The 14152-nt window shown below is 35.0% G+C and overlaps 1 protein-coding gene across 11 annotated transcripts in view; it reads right to left on the bottom strand.

Annotated features, from left to right (window-relative positions):
- PDE1C (phosphodiesterase 1C) overlaps window positions 1-14152 on the bottom strand; it is a 516106-nt gene that overhangs the window by 139037 nt on the left and 362917 nt on the right. The window lies entirely within an intron of this gene.

Below are 14152 nucleotides of genomic sequence, written 5' to 3'. Positions count from 1 at the left end.
CCAATCTCTCTCTCTCTCTCTCTCTCTCTCTCTCTCTCTCTCTCTCTCAAACACACACACACACACACACACACACACACACACACACACACAAAACACCCCATTACAGACACAGACCCAGCAGCATAAGGCTTAAGAAGATCAGATCATGCACAGGAAGTAAAGAAGCCACAGTTCCTTTGCACATCTTCAGTATGCTGTGAAGAAACGACTGCCTTTCTACATTCAAAGCACTGAGCAACTCCTCAGAGGCAGGCAGCACGCAAGAGAAATAGATGGATTTGGTGCCAAGCCTGTTCCCATGGCACTCACACCTGGCAGAGGAGGTAAATGCAAAACAACCATTATTTTCTATGGCAAATCCTGTGACAGCTATAACCAAATATTGTTCGAGTACACAGAAAAGGGAAATTACTCCTGATAGAGGTAGGACAAGGCTCACAGGTGTAGATATGCAAGTGAGGTTCAACAGTTCCATTTAACAAGCATTTCATGCATCCTTATAATATGCTTGCTACTGTGCTGGGCCCATGCATCTTGAGGGTACAGTCTGGTAGGGGAGGCAGACGCAAAGAGATAAATTCCACAAAAGACATTAAGTCTTAAAATAGACTGCCTTGGGCATTATGGAAAAAGGATAAAGTTTGAATGTGTCAACTTCAATTTCCAAAGAACACCAAGAAACCCAAAGTTGAAAGCAATCAGTGGCAAAGTTCACTGAACCCTCTATCTCCTGTTTAGGATAAAATAGTACTTTATTTATTTATTTTTAATTTTTTTAAATGTTTTACTTTTTTTTTTTTTTTTTTTGAGAGAGAGACAGAGAGTGAGTGGGGAGGAACAGAGTGAGAGGGAGACACAGAATCAGAAGCAGGCTCCAGGCTCTGAGTCGCCAGCACAGAGCCTGATGCGGGACCCGAACTCATGGATTGTGAGATTGTGACTTGAGCCAAAGTTGTCCGCTCAATTGGCTGAGCCACCCAGATGTCCCAAAATAGTACTTTAAAATAGATATTGGGGTGCCTGGGTGGCTCAGTCGGTTGAGTCCGACTCTTGATTTCGACTCAGGTCATGATCCCAGGGTCATGGAATAGAGCCCCACTTCGGGCTCCGTGCTCTGCATGGAGTCTCCTTGGGACTGACTCTCTCTCTCTCCCTCTGCCCCTCTTCCTGGCTTGTGGTCTCTCTCTAAAACTAAACTAAACTAAACTAAAATAAGGCATTATGAGAAGAGGTGGGGGAGGAAGAGGGGACGGGAGACATGAGAGATGATTTTCAAGTCATTTCCTGAATTTCTTCCCTTCATATTTGGGAATATAATACCTTTGGTCCCACTTGAAAAGGCAGGAACTATGAGTCAAGTATACTGCTTGTGTCTCCCTAGGGCGTAAACAGTGTATCTGCCAGCCAATAGCCCTGTTCCCCTTCCAGAGAAGGGTGAAGAACAATACACACAGACTGAGAGGAAGGGAGGAGGCCTGCAAGGAGTGTGCTGCCCACTTAGGATGACGTCCTATGGGCAGCAGTGGACACTGTCTCAAACAGATAAAAACACAGGGGAAGAAAAAGTTAGGAAGGTTTTTTTCCCTTAAGTTTCTTCTCCAAAATGTGGACTGTAAGAGGGGAAGGGATTCCAAAAGGACAGAACACAAGTAAATATGCCAGCTCTTGTGATTTTCATTTTTCTGTCCCACCTGAATCTCAAGAGTAGAGGCAGAGGTGGGACAGAAGGACTATCCCTGCTTTGGAAAGCGACTCTCTGTTGGTCATTTCAAACAGGGTATGAATCTACATATCCCTGGGGCAAAGCTGGGGGTCATTTCACAGGGATGAGTGCAAAGGCAGAAAGACATTAAATGTCTCTTAGGGATTTCTTCCAAAGGGCTGTTTGGGTCCAGCCGAGATGTCCAGATGCTAGATGAGCAGGTGTCTGGGCATCACTGCTATACTGAGGTTTCTGCGGGGAGGCGGAAGATGTCTGCTCCTGGACCACAGGGAGGATGGTGGGTGGGGTGCAAGCAGGACCTGCCAAGAGCAGAGAACAGACAAAAATGGGGAAGGCAGGATAAGATGGATTGATCGCCCACCTACTCAATTTAGTTGACTACCAGAAAGTTTCCTTATTCTTAGGGGCTTCTTACTAGCTCTTGTGATCCACTTGGTAAGAATTTGTTGCTATCACTGTTGTCTAGGAATGAAAGCAGCTAACTGGACCTTGAACTGGACAGTTGAACATACCATCCAGAATGCTTTCCTTCATATTTTTGTGGTATATTTGCTCCCATGGCAGCTAGTCAACAGGCAGTGACAAAGAGATAAGCAGGGGAAAAAGAGTTTTGAAGAGGTAATAGCAATAGCATTATCACAGTAATAGTAATATTGGTAATTGTATTGGCATTATTCTAAATTGATTCTAGTGCAATGATTCTCAAAGCCAACACTGAATTCTGATTTCCTGTGAGCTTTTAAAAATATAGAAATCCAGCCCAGATTTTAGGCCAAAGTATGAAATGACAAAATCATGCTGATGATTCTGACCTTGCAGAGTGGTAGTAACACTTTCAGACAAATAATCTGAACAATTAAATCTTGTGAAGTCTGAATAATCTTGACCAGTGCTTTCTGAACTGTATTCCACAGAACACTTGGCCCACAGGATGTTAAGAGGCATTACCAATGAAAAGCCTTTCTGGACGGAAATGTTGTGGAAATCCAGGTTAAACAAAGTTAAGCAAACTTTGATATTTGTCTTCTCAGATCTCTTCCTGTTGATGTGACACTCACTCAGACTCTCTGAGGTAAGGCTGTTGTATACAGCATTTCCCCACTAGACTTGACAAAAAAGATTAGTGTGTTTCTTTTAAATCCCTCAACGTTCAAAGGAGATAGTGTATGGGATTTGGGGAACACTTCTCTGCAGCCCCCCAGCTCTGCCTCCTTAGATGGGCAGGTATAGTCATTACAGGCAAGGGATCTGGCACACTTGAAATGAAATAATTATAAAACAAGACAGTTTCCCTCCTTTTCATGCACGTAACAATTTTCGATTATATATTGAGCTAAAAAGATACGGAACAAAACACATGCAAGACTATACATTCACGGAAGCAAAGTAGTAAACCACGACATGTGACTGTCCCTGCAACCAATTTTCTATTTTAAGGATATTTCTTCCATTGTTTTTCAGTATTATGATATTTTTACATGATTCATCAATGATTTCTTAAGTTAAACGAGGGGTGGTCTCAGATATTTTGATGAAGTTCGTGTTTACCTCTGCGATGGAAGAATATTTTTAAAAATTCTTTCCCTTTGTCTCTTACAACTTTTCTCTAGTATTTTTTCTTTCTCTCTCTGGACACTCTCTGACAATTGGTGAACATAATTTACAAGGACAAATGGACATATCGTTATGATTACCAGTTCTCAAGTGGACTGTACTGTTCCACATTTGGAATACTGTCCCTAAATAAACAGAACCACCACAACCTATCTATTCTCCCATATTCAGAAGCTTCTGGTTAGAAGAACTTCTGATCAAAACTACAAATAATCTGATATGTATTAATTTTTTGCTTCTTTCTTTTCCAGTAGTCAGAAAACCAATAATTAGTTGCTTATCCACCACAGACTATTTTCAACACAATGAAATTTTTTTGTGAGTAATTTTTTTTTCAGGTCATATTTAAATTTTTCTTAACATTCTTCTAACTAACTCAGGGTTTGTTTTGTTTTGTTTTGGACATACTATAACACACATACACATATGGGATAAAAATAAAGTTTTCTTTAGTTTGTATTCTTTAAAAGGTATCATAGGAGATTCCAAATGAATTATTTCACAAATGATAAACACACTTGTCATTGGCATTTCTGTGTAGAGTACCCCACTAGATTTTCTTAAATTTTACAAATCTTTGTTTATTTGTATTTCAGAAAGAATACACGGTCATTGCAGAAAATTTATAAAATATCTATTAGAAAATAAGAGAAAATAAAGATCACACCAAATTGTTTTAGAGAACAGTATTTCATCATGTATCCACAAATAGATTTTTCAAGTGATGATTTATTGGCCTTCCCTACACAAATTATTTGGTAGAATGCTTTTTATAGCCTAATACACTATAAATTTCTTCCCATGTTATAAAATGTTTTTCTCCAACCTAATTTTAACAACATAGTTTGCCACTAAATATATACCATATCTTATACAATCAGTCCATTAATGTTGGATATTCAGGTTGTTTCTAGTTTTTGCTATTATGATATATATTTAAACAAAATTTTTATAGCTATATTTTTGTGCACTTATTTTTATTAGGATAAAATTTAGAAGTCCAATGTCAGGATTAAAGGAAACGAGTATTTCTAAACTTTTTGATGCCTGTTGCTAAATTCCCTACTAAAAACTGTTTTGCTTTTTCACCCGCAGAACACGAGAATGCCCACTTCTCCAGATCTTCATAAATACTGGTAAGACTGTTTGAAAGGCAATGGAAATACATTTGCATAGCTACATGTTTTGTCTCTTTTTTTTTTATTCCTTGGATTTCAATGGAAATTTTAGAAAAGGGGAAAATAAAGGGCTTGATATAAGATGATCACCTTTAACTGGAATGGCTCCCCTCCATCCCAACCAGATTTTAACTGAAGGAAGTTATTTATGTTTCCAATATAAAACAGTAAAGAAGGCCGGCTTCTCTGCCTAGCAACTCTGAAGCTTTCCATCATTCATGCAGTCTAGCCTCCTGCTAGAGTGCCCTTAGCATAGCATTGTTTGTGGCTCTTGTCTTTACCAAGAGCACAGGTGTCCCATTTATATCAATCAGTCCTGACTGTAGATAATAAAGCATCAAGAAGTGGCAACCAACATTGCAAGTCCCAGAAGATCTCTAAATGCCCAGTTATTACCAGAAGCATTAAAAAAAAAAAAGCATTACAGATGTTATGTCTTATGTGAGAAAGGTGTTGGGACAAAGAGAAGAAAAAGAGGCTGAAAGGGGAAAGTGAGGAAAGAAAGAGGGAGGTGGGTGGGTGGGTGGGTGGGCAAAGAAAGACGGATGCAGGGGAGGAAGGAGTGATGACAAAAATGTGTCAACCCTTAGAAATGAGCATTCTTGTATTTCCATCAACAAGTGAAAGGAAGCAGGTTAATATATTTCATTTTGCCTGAAGGCTTCCATTAGATTAAACTGAGTCTTGAATGTGTTCATCATAACTGTCTCATCCTCAGGCAGTGATTCGCAAGCAGGGGCGATTTTGTCCCCCACAGGAAATTTACCAATGTCTGGCGACATGTTGCTTATAACAAGAGAGTGTTACTGGCATCTCATGTATTAGAGGTCAGGGATGCTGCTAACCATATAATGCACAGGACAGCCCCCACAACAAACGGTAATCTGACTGGAAATGTCAATAATGTTGAGAAACCTTGCTCCAAAGAAAACAAAAGTTTAGTTATCTGTTCTTAAGGAATTCTATTGTCTGTTTCTTCAGTTAAAAAAAAAAATGCTACAAAAAATAACAAAAAATCTCTAGCAGATCCTAGAAAATGTCTACTTAATTAATTGGTTTTCTTGTTTATTTTATTTGTAACAGCTTTATTAACGTATAACTGATTTGCAAAGAACTGCACATATTTAATGTGTATAATCTGATGAGTTCGGACAAATGCAAACACCCATGATATTCTCACCACACCAAGGTAACAGATAGATCCAATATCTCGCAGTTTCATTGTGTCCCTTTGCTTTGTTTCTTTTTGATTTGTTGTAAATGGTAGAGAATTTAACATGAAATCTATCCTCTTAACAGATTCTAAAATACGCAATACCATATTAACAATAGGCACTGTATTGTAGAGCAGATCTCTAGAATTTATTCTTTTAGCATAGCTGAAAATTTCCACCCACTGAATAATTGTTTTATTACATAAACTATATATAACAATAAAAATACATATAATTCTTACTTAATTTCATTTTCTTTCTCATAACACATTTTATTAAACATCTGTTGAATTAATCACATATGTTCAGCAAATTCTCTAATCAAATGTTTTTTCTTTCTTATCTGAAGTATATTGTTCTTAAAGTTACACCTTCTGGAAATCAAGAAAAAGGATTAGGTAGTATTCATTAGCTTTCTCTTCCTGTTTTCTTTTTTACTATAATATACAATATTTTAATGGAAGTTGTGAAAGTGCCAACAAAGTTTAAGTTATAGAGACAGTTCATCTTTTTTTTATTCATACTAGGGTAAAATTTACTATATAAACATGACAACTATAAATTAATAAATATGCAAATAAAACATCTGTAAGGAAAGTGCTATTGTCTGTCCAACATTCTATGTTTTATGTGAAAAAGACAAAAGCACAGTAACATAATATATACCTAAATGTATGTCAATATATATAGTATCATATATATATCATATATGTATTAATATATTGCAGATATATCACAACAAAATACAAGTGTTGTTTATAGCACTCTATTGACACCCTGAGGGTTTTAGAATTTCCTATTTCAGAGTCTGACTTACAGTTTTAAAAATCTAAAAGTGAAACTTTTTCACGGACTCCATTGTTTAGTAAGTTCTTAAAATTTCCATTACCAAAGATGGCTCAATATTTTAAAACCTGCTAATATAATGTACCAAATTAATAAGTCAGGAGAGAAAATCTATATGATCTTTTGATAAATGCTAAAAGGAAATTCAAGACAGCAACTAAAAATCTGTAATATCTAGAAATAAATATAAGAAGAAATATCCTGGCTCCATGTGAAGAAAACCACAAAAATTCAACTGAGGCGTATCAAATAAATATTAAATTGAAATCTGTATCATGTTAATCCCATGTTGATGGGAAAGCATATATTTTAAAGATATAAATTTCTTCTCAAATTACAATATAAACTATTAATTTGTTATATGGTTTAAGAGTTTATTCCACAATTAATCTAGAGGGTTAATTTTTTTTAAATAGCCAGAAATCTTCAAACAAAATGGAATTCAAAAGAAAACCAATTTTATATTTTGCCCTACCAGATATCAAAATATAAAGTTTGAAAATAAAAACAATACGGCACTCTTGTTAATGTAGAAAAAACAATTTGATTTTTATCTTAGTTTAGAAGAAAATTTCCAGGAAAAAATAATAAGTCCTATAATAACAATATATAACAAATTTATTTTATAACAGTAAAAGGATTATTGAAAAAATAGTATATAACAAATTTGTTAAGCGACTGTAAAAATTAAGATAGATGGTACCTTATACCAAAATGTTTCCTAAATTGACTGAACATTTAAATGTAGAAAATGAACCCATGCATACACTCAAAAACTATGTAAGATATATATTAGTATAATTTGGGAGTGGGAATAGGCTTTTCTAAACATATCAATGTTTGCAAGCATAAAAGTAACAAACCAATAGACCAAACAACTACAAAAACGTTAAAGTATTATGAAATGAGAAAAGTCTATTTATAACATATTATAACAAAGAATTGTTTCTAAAAGATTTTTGAAATCAATAAAAAACACAAACATGCATTTTAGGGAGAATATGCAAAGGAAATGAGCAAAAATAATTTACAAAAGATGAAATATACATGTCCAATAAGCTTAGAAAAATTGATGAGCCTCAGAAATGCAATTAAAATTTTACTGAGATTCCATTTATTTATTAAATTGGGCAGAATCATAAACAATAATAAAAGTGCAGAGAAGCATAGGGGAAATGGTTGCTCTCAAGGTCACTGATAGGTCTATATATTATATGATCTTCTCAGTGGGCAATTGGGCAATGTTTGCCAGAAATTTGAAAAATGTGGGTATCCTTTGATTTAACAATTTATCTTCCATTTATTCATCATAGTAAAATAAATAAGGATATTCTGAAATATTCATTTACAAAGATGCTCATCAGTGTGCTCCTTTATAACGGCAAAGAAATACAAAGTTTCGACTAATAGGGAATTGATTAATTACATTAATATAGTGCCATTAATTGGGATATCTTCAATTTTTATTATTATGTATTATAGTTATAAAACAAAATTTTAAATTATATCATATACAGCATAATTACTTATACTATTTATAATTATTTATAATGTTTATATTTATAAATTTATAATAAATTTATTCATATATTTATAATGTTCATCATATATTAAGTGAAATGGGTAAGTATACATAGTTATCAGTTTCCTTATAGAATCCACATAAGAAGAGACCTTTCTTAGTCTTCCCAGACTAAATACCAAAAAATACCAAACAAGTATGTCTTAATTGTAAAATCAAAGTGCTACATTTTGATTTCTGTTACATATCAGAATATTCCATATTTCATTTGAACACATAAACTTCATGAACTAAAGTGTAATAAGGCCAAAGCTATACAACTAACCTTAAGGAAGTAACCATTAGCAAGGAATTAAAGGACTAATAAGGAACAGTGCTTTTTATGAAACCATTCCATATCTAACAAAAACATTTAAATTTTTTCAAGAAAAAAATAACTTTTTGACAGGAAAATAAAATTTGTGCAAATATTGGCATCATGGGATGCCACAAAGAAATTGTTTTAAAATATTAAAATAAATCTTTCCATAGAGCACAGAAAAATATCTGAAGATACATGTGATGAACTGAAACTTAATAAATTGTATTTTATTTTCTATAGGCATCAGAGGTGTCCTCTTTTTATAAATATGCCATAAAATACAAAGAAAAAATTTAAATCTTATGTACAACACTGATAAATTAATTTAGTTGGTAAGGAATTTGAGCAAACCAATTTTTCATACATCGGTACTCCAGTGAATTGTAAATGGCACTCAAATACCAAAAGGCCAGATTCTTATCAATTCCTGCATTAATATTCATTGTAAAGCCTGTCAATCTTTGAGCTCTAAATACTCTAGTGAGTCTATACATTACGTAATAATAGTAAGAATTCAAATATCAAGAGAGTCCATTCTTTTGCCAAAGTTTTCAAAATGAGAGCATGGAATGGGAAGACTGTTTCCTTAGGGGAGATTTCTCCAAAAATAGCAGCCTGAGTCAAACAGGAAAACAATTGGTCAAACTCATTTATTATTACAATCTAATCATGTTTTACAGCTGCTCATGGGACATCTAGGAAATGACATTTACAACTTTAATCAAAGGGCCAGCATTAATGCTTATGTAATAATCAGTTCTTCTTTGCTTATCTCTATAATTTAGAAAAACAAGATTAAGACAAGATAGTAAGTGGTCATTTCCCTCTTAAACTTATTCTGACCCTCAGCCTTGGTTTCCCTATTAATACTTAAACATGTAAGTAGAGCAGTGAACTTATACTCAAAAGAAAATTCAGACAGTGAGAAGGCTCTGAATTTCATGGCAACCTTCTCAGTGTACAGGAACACAGAGGGCTCTATGTGTAGTCTTTTGAGGAAAACTTGTCCTTTCAGCTCCACAACCACCCAGGAGGGAAGCAGAATTCAGCCTTTAGTGATGCAGGACGGGGCAAAGTAAATAAACCATCTCATTTCTTGGTTTTATAAGCACCAAAGAGAAGCACAGGACAAAATGAAAAAGCAAAGAGAAACAACTTTAAATTTTAATGAACTTATAACTCCAAGGAAACCTTGATGAAATCATGCATAGATGGTTTCTAGTTCAAATTATTTAAAAGACATTTAAGAGCAACAATGGATTCAAATAGATCTCAATGGGAGATTATTTAGCATTTTTCTCATTAGGGGTAACAATGAATCTGGATTCAGAGACATTGTTTTTACAATATGAAATTTGCAAGCAAAATCACTGAAAGTAAAAACATCTGTATACAATTAAAGAAATTTCTCTTGAATTTAAGGGTCTTAAATTTAGGCTCCTACCACAGTTGTTAATTTTTCAGATTCTTCAGATTCTCCTAAATGAAGATATCACATCTCCACTCACTTTTTAAAAATATCTAAATTCAGTTTGTCCAAACACATAAATATGAAAAAAGCAGGTTTTATGTATAATTATTCTCCTACTGAAAACTGCTAAGTACTGCTTCAACTTATTATAGGAATGGATAAGAATGAAAATTTTTTCCAACATTCACTGAATTTCCATCATTCTTTTGAGAAAGAACCAACTCAATAAAGACCTCTCATCTCAACTGGAGTGAGTAAAATTAATCTTTTTACAGTAAATTATGCATCCCATCCTATATGGTTCATGTCTATAATTCACTTTAAAGAACTTATGGAAATGGTTTGGATGCTCTGTTAACTGAACATATTTGTTGATGAGATGATTTTTACCATCATAAACTAGGAGCATCTTAACCAGAATTGGAATGTGTTACCTTAATTATTATTCAGCTGAAAAACCTGCTCGGGTGTCTGGGTGGCTCAGTGGGTTAAGCGTCCAACTTCAGCTCAGGTCATGACCTCACGGTTTGTGGATTCGAGCCCCGTGTCGGGCTCTGTGCTGACAGCTCAGAGCCTGGAGCCTGCTTCGGATTCTGTGTCTCCCTCTCTCTCTCTGCCTCTGCCCCGTTCATGCTCTGTCTCTCCCTCTCAAAAATAACATTTCAAAGAAAAAGAAAAAAAGAAAAACCTGGTAAAAACTATGCTAAGACTTTTTTTTTTAATTTCATTCTTTTTTTTTTTTTTAAGTTTAACTTATTTTGAGAGAGAGTGAGCAGAGGAGGGGCAGAGAGAGAGAGGGAGAGGGAGAATCCAAAGCAGGCTCCATGCTGTCAGCGCAGAGCCTGACTCGGGGCTCAGTGTCACAAACCGTGACATCATAACCTGAGCTGAAACCAAGAGTTGGACGCTTAACCGACTGAGCCACTCAGGCGCCCCTCCTTCTTTTATATACTGGATGAACATACTTCCTCTAGACTAGATACTATGTTAGACGCTGTGGAGAACAACAGAGGAATCTGACATGGACCTTGGTCCCATATTGCTCATAGCCTAACAGTGCAAGTTCACTACAAGATACCAAATGATTGCTTGCACTTAATTTAGTAAACATCTGAAGACTGCCAATGTGCTACATGTTATTCTGGACCCAAGGAAATGAAAGCAAATAGGTCACAAATTGACAGTATTTTATTTGGTTTCAGACATACAAATAAAGAACATCTCTAATAGATTAACTAAATGTTATCACTATATTATATAATCAGATATCAGTAGACCTGGACTTTTGTTATCTTCACTTCCTGAAAAAAACAACTGAATTGAGATAAAATGTTATGCCATCTGGTTTTAGAAAATTTTTAGAGATGAAAATGTCTATTTGAAAAAAAAATATGTCTTTTATTGCAAAATCATCTTGAAATAAATTCCTTCTACATTTTAGAACCAGGAAATAATCTGTCACTTCACTTGGACTGTGGGGACTATATACAATTCAATGTGTGCAAACTTTGGTCTTCTTTTAAAGTCCTTATGGTTGAAGTTTCATTCATAGTGCTAGGATCATAATGGACATTAAGTAAAGGTGTTGGATGGAAAATGAATGGCAAGCCAAATATTTTTACTTAAGTACATTTTCTCTTATGTGTAAATTGAATGGATCATGATTATGCATCTCCCCAAATCTTCATATGTTTGAAGTCATTATCTTATCATAACTTCTCCTCTTTATGTTAAATATTCCCAAGTCATTGCCTCACAAACACCACATTTAACGCCTTTAATCATCTCACTCATCCTTACACAACTCTTTCTCAGTTTTTCAGGCTCTCTTTAAAGTGTCAGTATCATGAGATTCTAATTAGTTATTATCTCTTAAATGTCAACTTTTCTTAATAATTCCCAAGCATGTGTTAACTTTTTATAGTACAGTGTAAGCTAATACAAGGATGATAGATCATTCTTTGAATCCATCTTTGCTTTGTTTTAAATAAATTAGCTGTACACTGAAATACACTTTCCTAGGTTTGGTCTTGATATAGGAAGAGGTGTAGATCAGAAATCCCCACGCCTTTGGCCAAATCCACTGTGGAGTCAATAGCATTTGTTGTTGTGGAGTACAGATGCTGTTTGGGCTATTGAGAGAAAAGTTGCAAGAAACTTCCAGTTCAGGTGGGGCACAGGCATTCATTTGTGCAAAAATAAGTGAACAGACAAGGGATCTCCCAGCAGTCTAGCATGTGGCCATTGGAGTATAAAGCCTTCTGTTCCAAAGCCTAGCTTTTTCATTTACTAGTTGTATGACCTTGTACAAGGTTTTCCATTTCTCCTTTGGTAAGATGGGGATGATAAGACTATTTACTTCACAGGTTTGGTGACAATTATATAAAATACTATATGTGGAATGATTTAAAAAATGCCAGAAATTAACCAAAAAAGTTTTAAAATAAAAAATTAAATGAAATAATGGATGTAGAGAAATTAACACAGTGCTTTTAAACCCTCAGCAGCTGCCATGTGTACGTATGCACATATGTGTGTACTTTGTGCCAGGTATTCAGCTAGGTATATAAATAACAATGATGCAAAACAATATTTAAAAGAGAGTTAGGGGCACTGGGGTAGCTCAGCTGATTAAGTGTCTGACTCTTGATTTTGGCTCAGGTCACGATCTCACGGTTCCTGAGTTTGAGCCCCATGTGGGGCTCTGCACTGACAGTGTGGAGCCTGCTTGGGATTCTCCCTCTTCTTCTCTCTCTGCCCCTCCCCTGCTCTCTCTCTCTCTCAAAAATAAATAAATAAACTTAAACAATAAAAAATAAAAATAAAAAAGAGTTAAACTGACAAGCAAGAATAGATCTTGAGAATGAGCCAGCAACCTCCTAATATGTCTTGAGAATGTGCATGCCTGTGTGTGCATGTGTGTGTACATCGAGAGTCAGAACTAACCTCAGGGTAGGAAGTTCTGAGCCTACAGGTAGAAGCAAGATAAATATCCTTGTCCAAGGGAAGCAAAGAGTAAGAAGAATGGCATCCAAGTCCTATTAGATGTGTATTCAGCCTCACCTGCATTCCTGTGCACCATTCCTTCCCTCCCAAAGCATACAGGCCTCCATAGACGAGATCGACTGTGACTCGTAACTCATTCTATACAGAGACTATCACCAAGAAAAATCAGCAAGCATAAAAGGTATTTAATAAATTAGAACCTGTAAAACTTTATGGGAAGCAGGTGTTTGACTCTCATTTTCTGGAACAGGAGCCTAACAAAAGGATTATATGAACTATTGTGAGGTTGTTCTGCCTGTGAACAATGATGGGAAATGTAATCACATGCCCCACAAACTAGACTATGATAAGTCTCCCGTTGTTAGGATAATGCCATTTATACATCTATTTATAACTTTATATTCCTCCCTTTCATTTCATTCTTCATTGAAAGTTAATGTATTGCAACTCATTGGCAGGCAATTTATTTTAGGGTGAAAAGTAATCTAATAAAGAACAATAAAATCTGTGAATATGAAAAAATATCCCAAAGATATAAGCAGATTTATTATACAAAGATGGAAAATATATCTCTTATATGAAGGCATTTATAAAGTGAGTTAAGTTCTCTGTACAGAAGTTCGTCAGAAATATATTTGGCAGAGTCATTTACTTTCAATGTCAGCAATCACCTGGGAACAGGTAAAAATTACTCCTACAAGTCAGGAAGTAGTTATACACAGCCAAATAACAAGAGCAAAATAAAACCTTATGGGAGAAATAGATGAGTGTACTGAAAAAAAGGAGGGCGGGTAAAAGAGAAAGACCTAAAATTTAATTTACATCTAATTTAAAGACAAAGTTAAAATGGGCCCACTAACCACACAATGATTTAATTATAGGATGCTGGTAATCTTGATTTCTTTTGACAACTCTCAGTAAGTAAATCTCTAAGAAATTCATATTAAATCATTTGTAGTATTGCTCTAGAACCTAGAAATTATCTTTAGGATCTTTAAATTTACTTCTTGGGGTCATGGACCCGACTTTCCATGAAAAATTTCAATATAATTTTCTCTCTTTAATTTCTGCTTCTTGATGGAACAGTTCCTCTTTTATGGTGTCATTAATCTCCATGCCCAGTTTTGATGGTGGTGCTTAGGTTCACTGTGTGAGGAGTGGATGGCCAAAACACCCCTCTACAGTGAGAATATGCAGGTATTCTCACTCCAGTG

This window comes from Neofelis nebulosa, chromosome 4, assembly GCF_028018385.1.
Source record: "Neofelis nebulosa isolate mNeoNeb1 chromosome 4, mNeoNeb1.pri, whole genome shotgun sequence".
NCBI lineage: Eukaryota > Metazoa > Chordata > Mammalia > Carnivora > Felidae > Neofelis > Neofelis nebulosa.
Note: the sequence above shows the minus strand (reverse complement) of the source record. Positions and strands in the feature narration are given on the sequence as shown.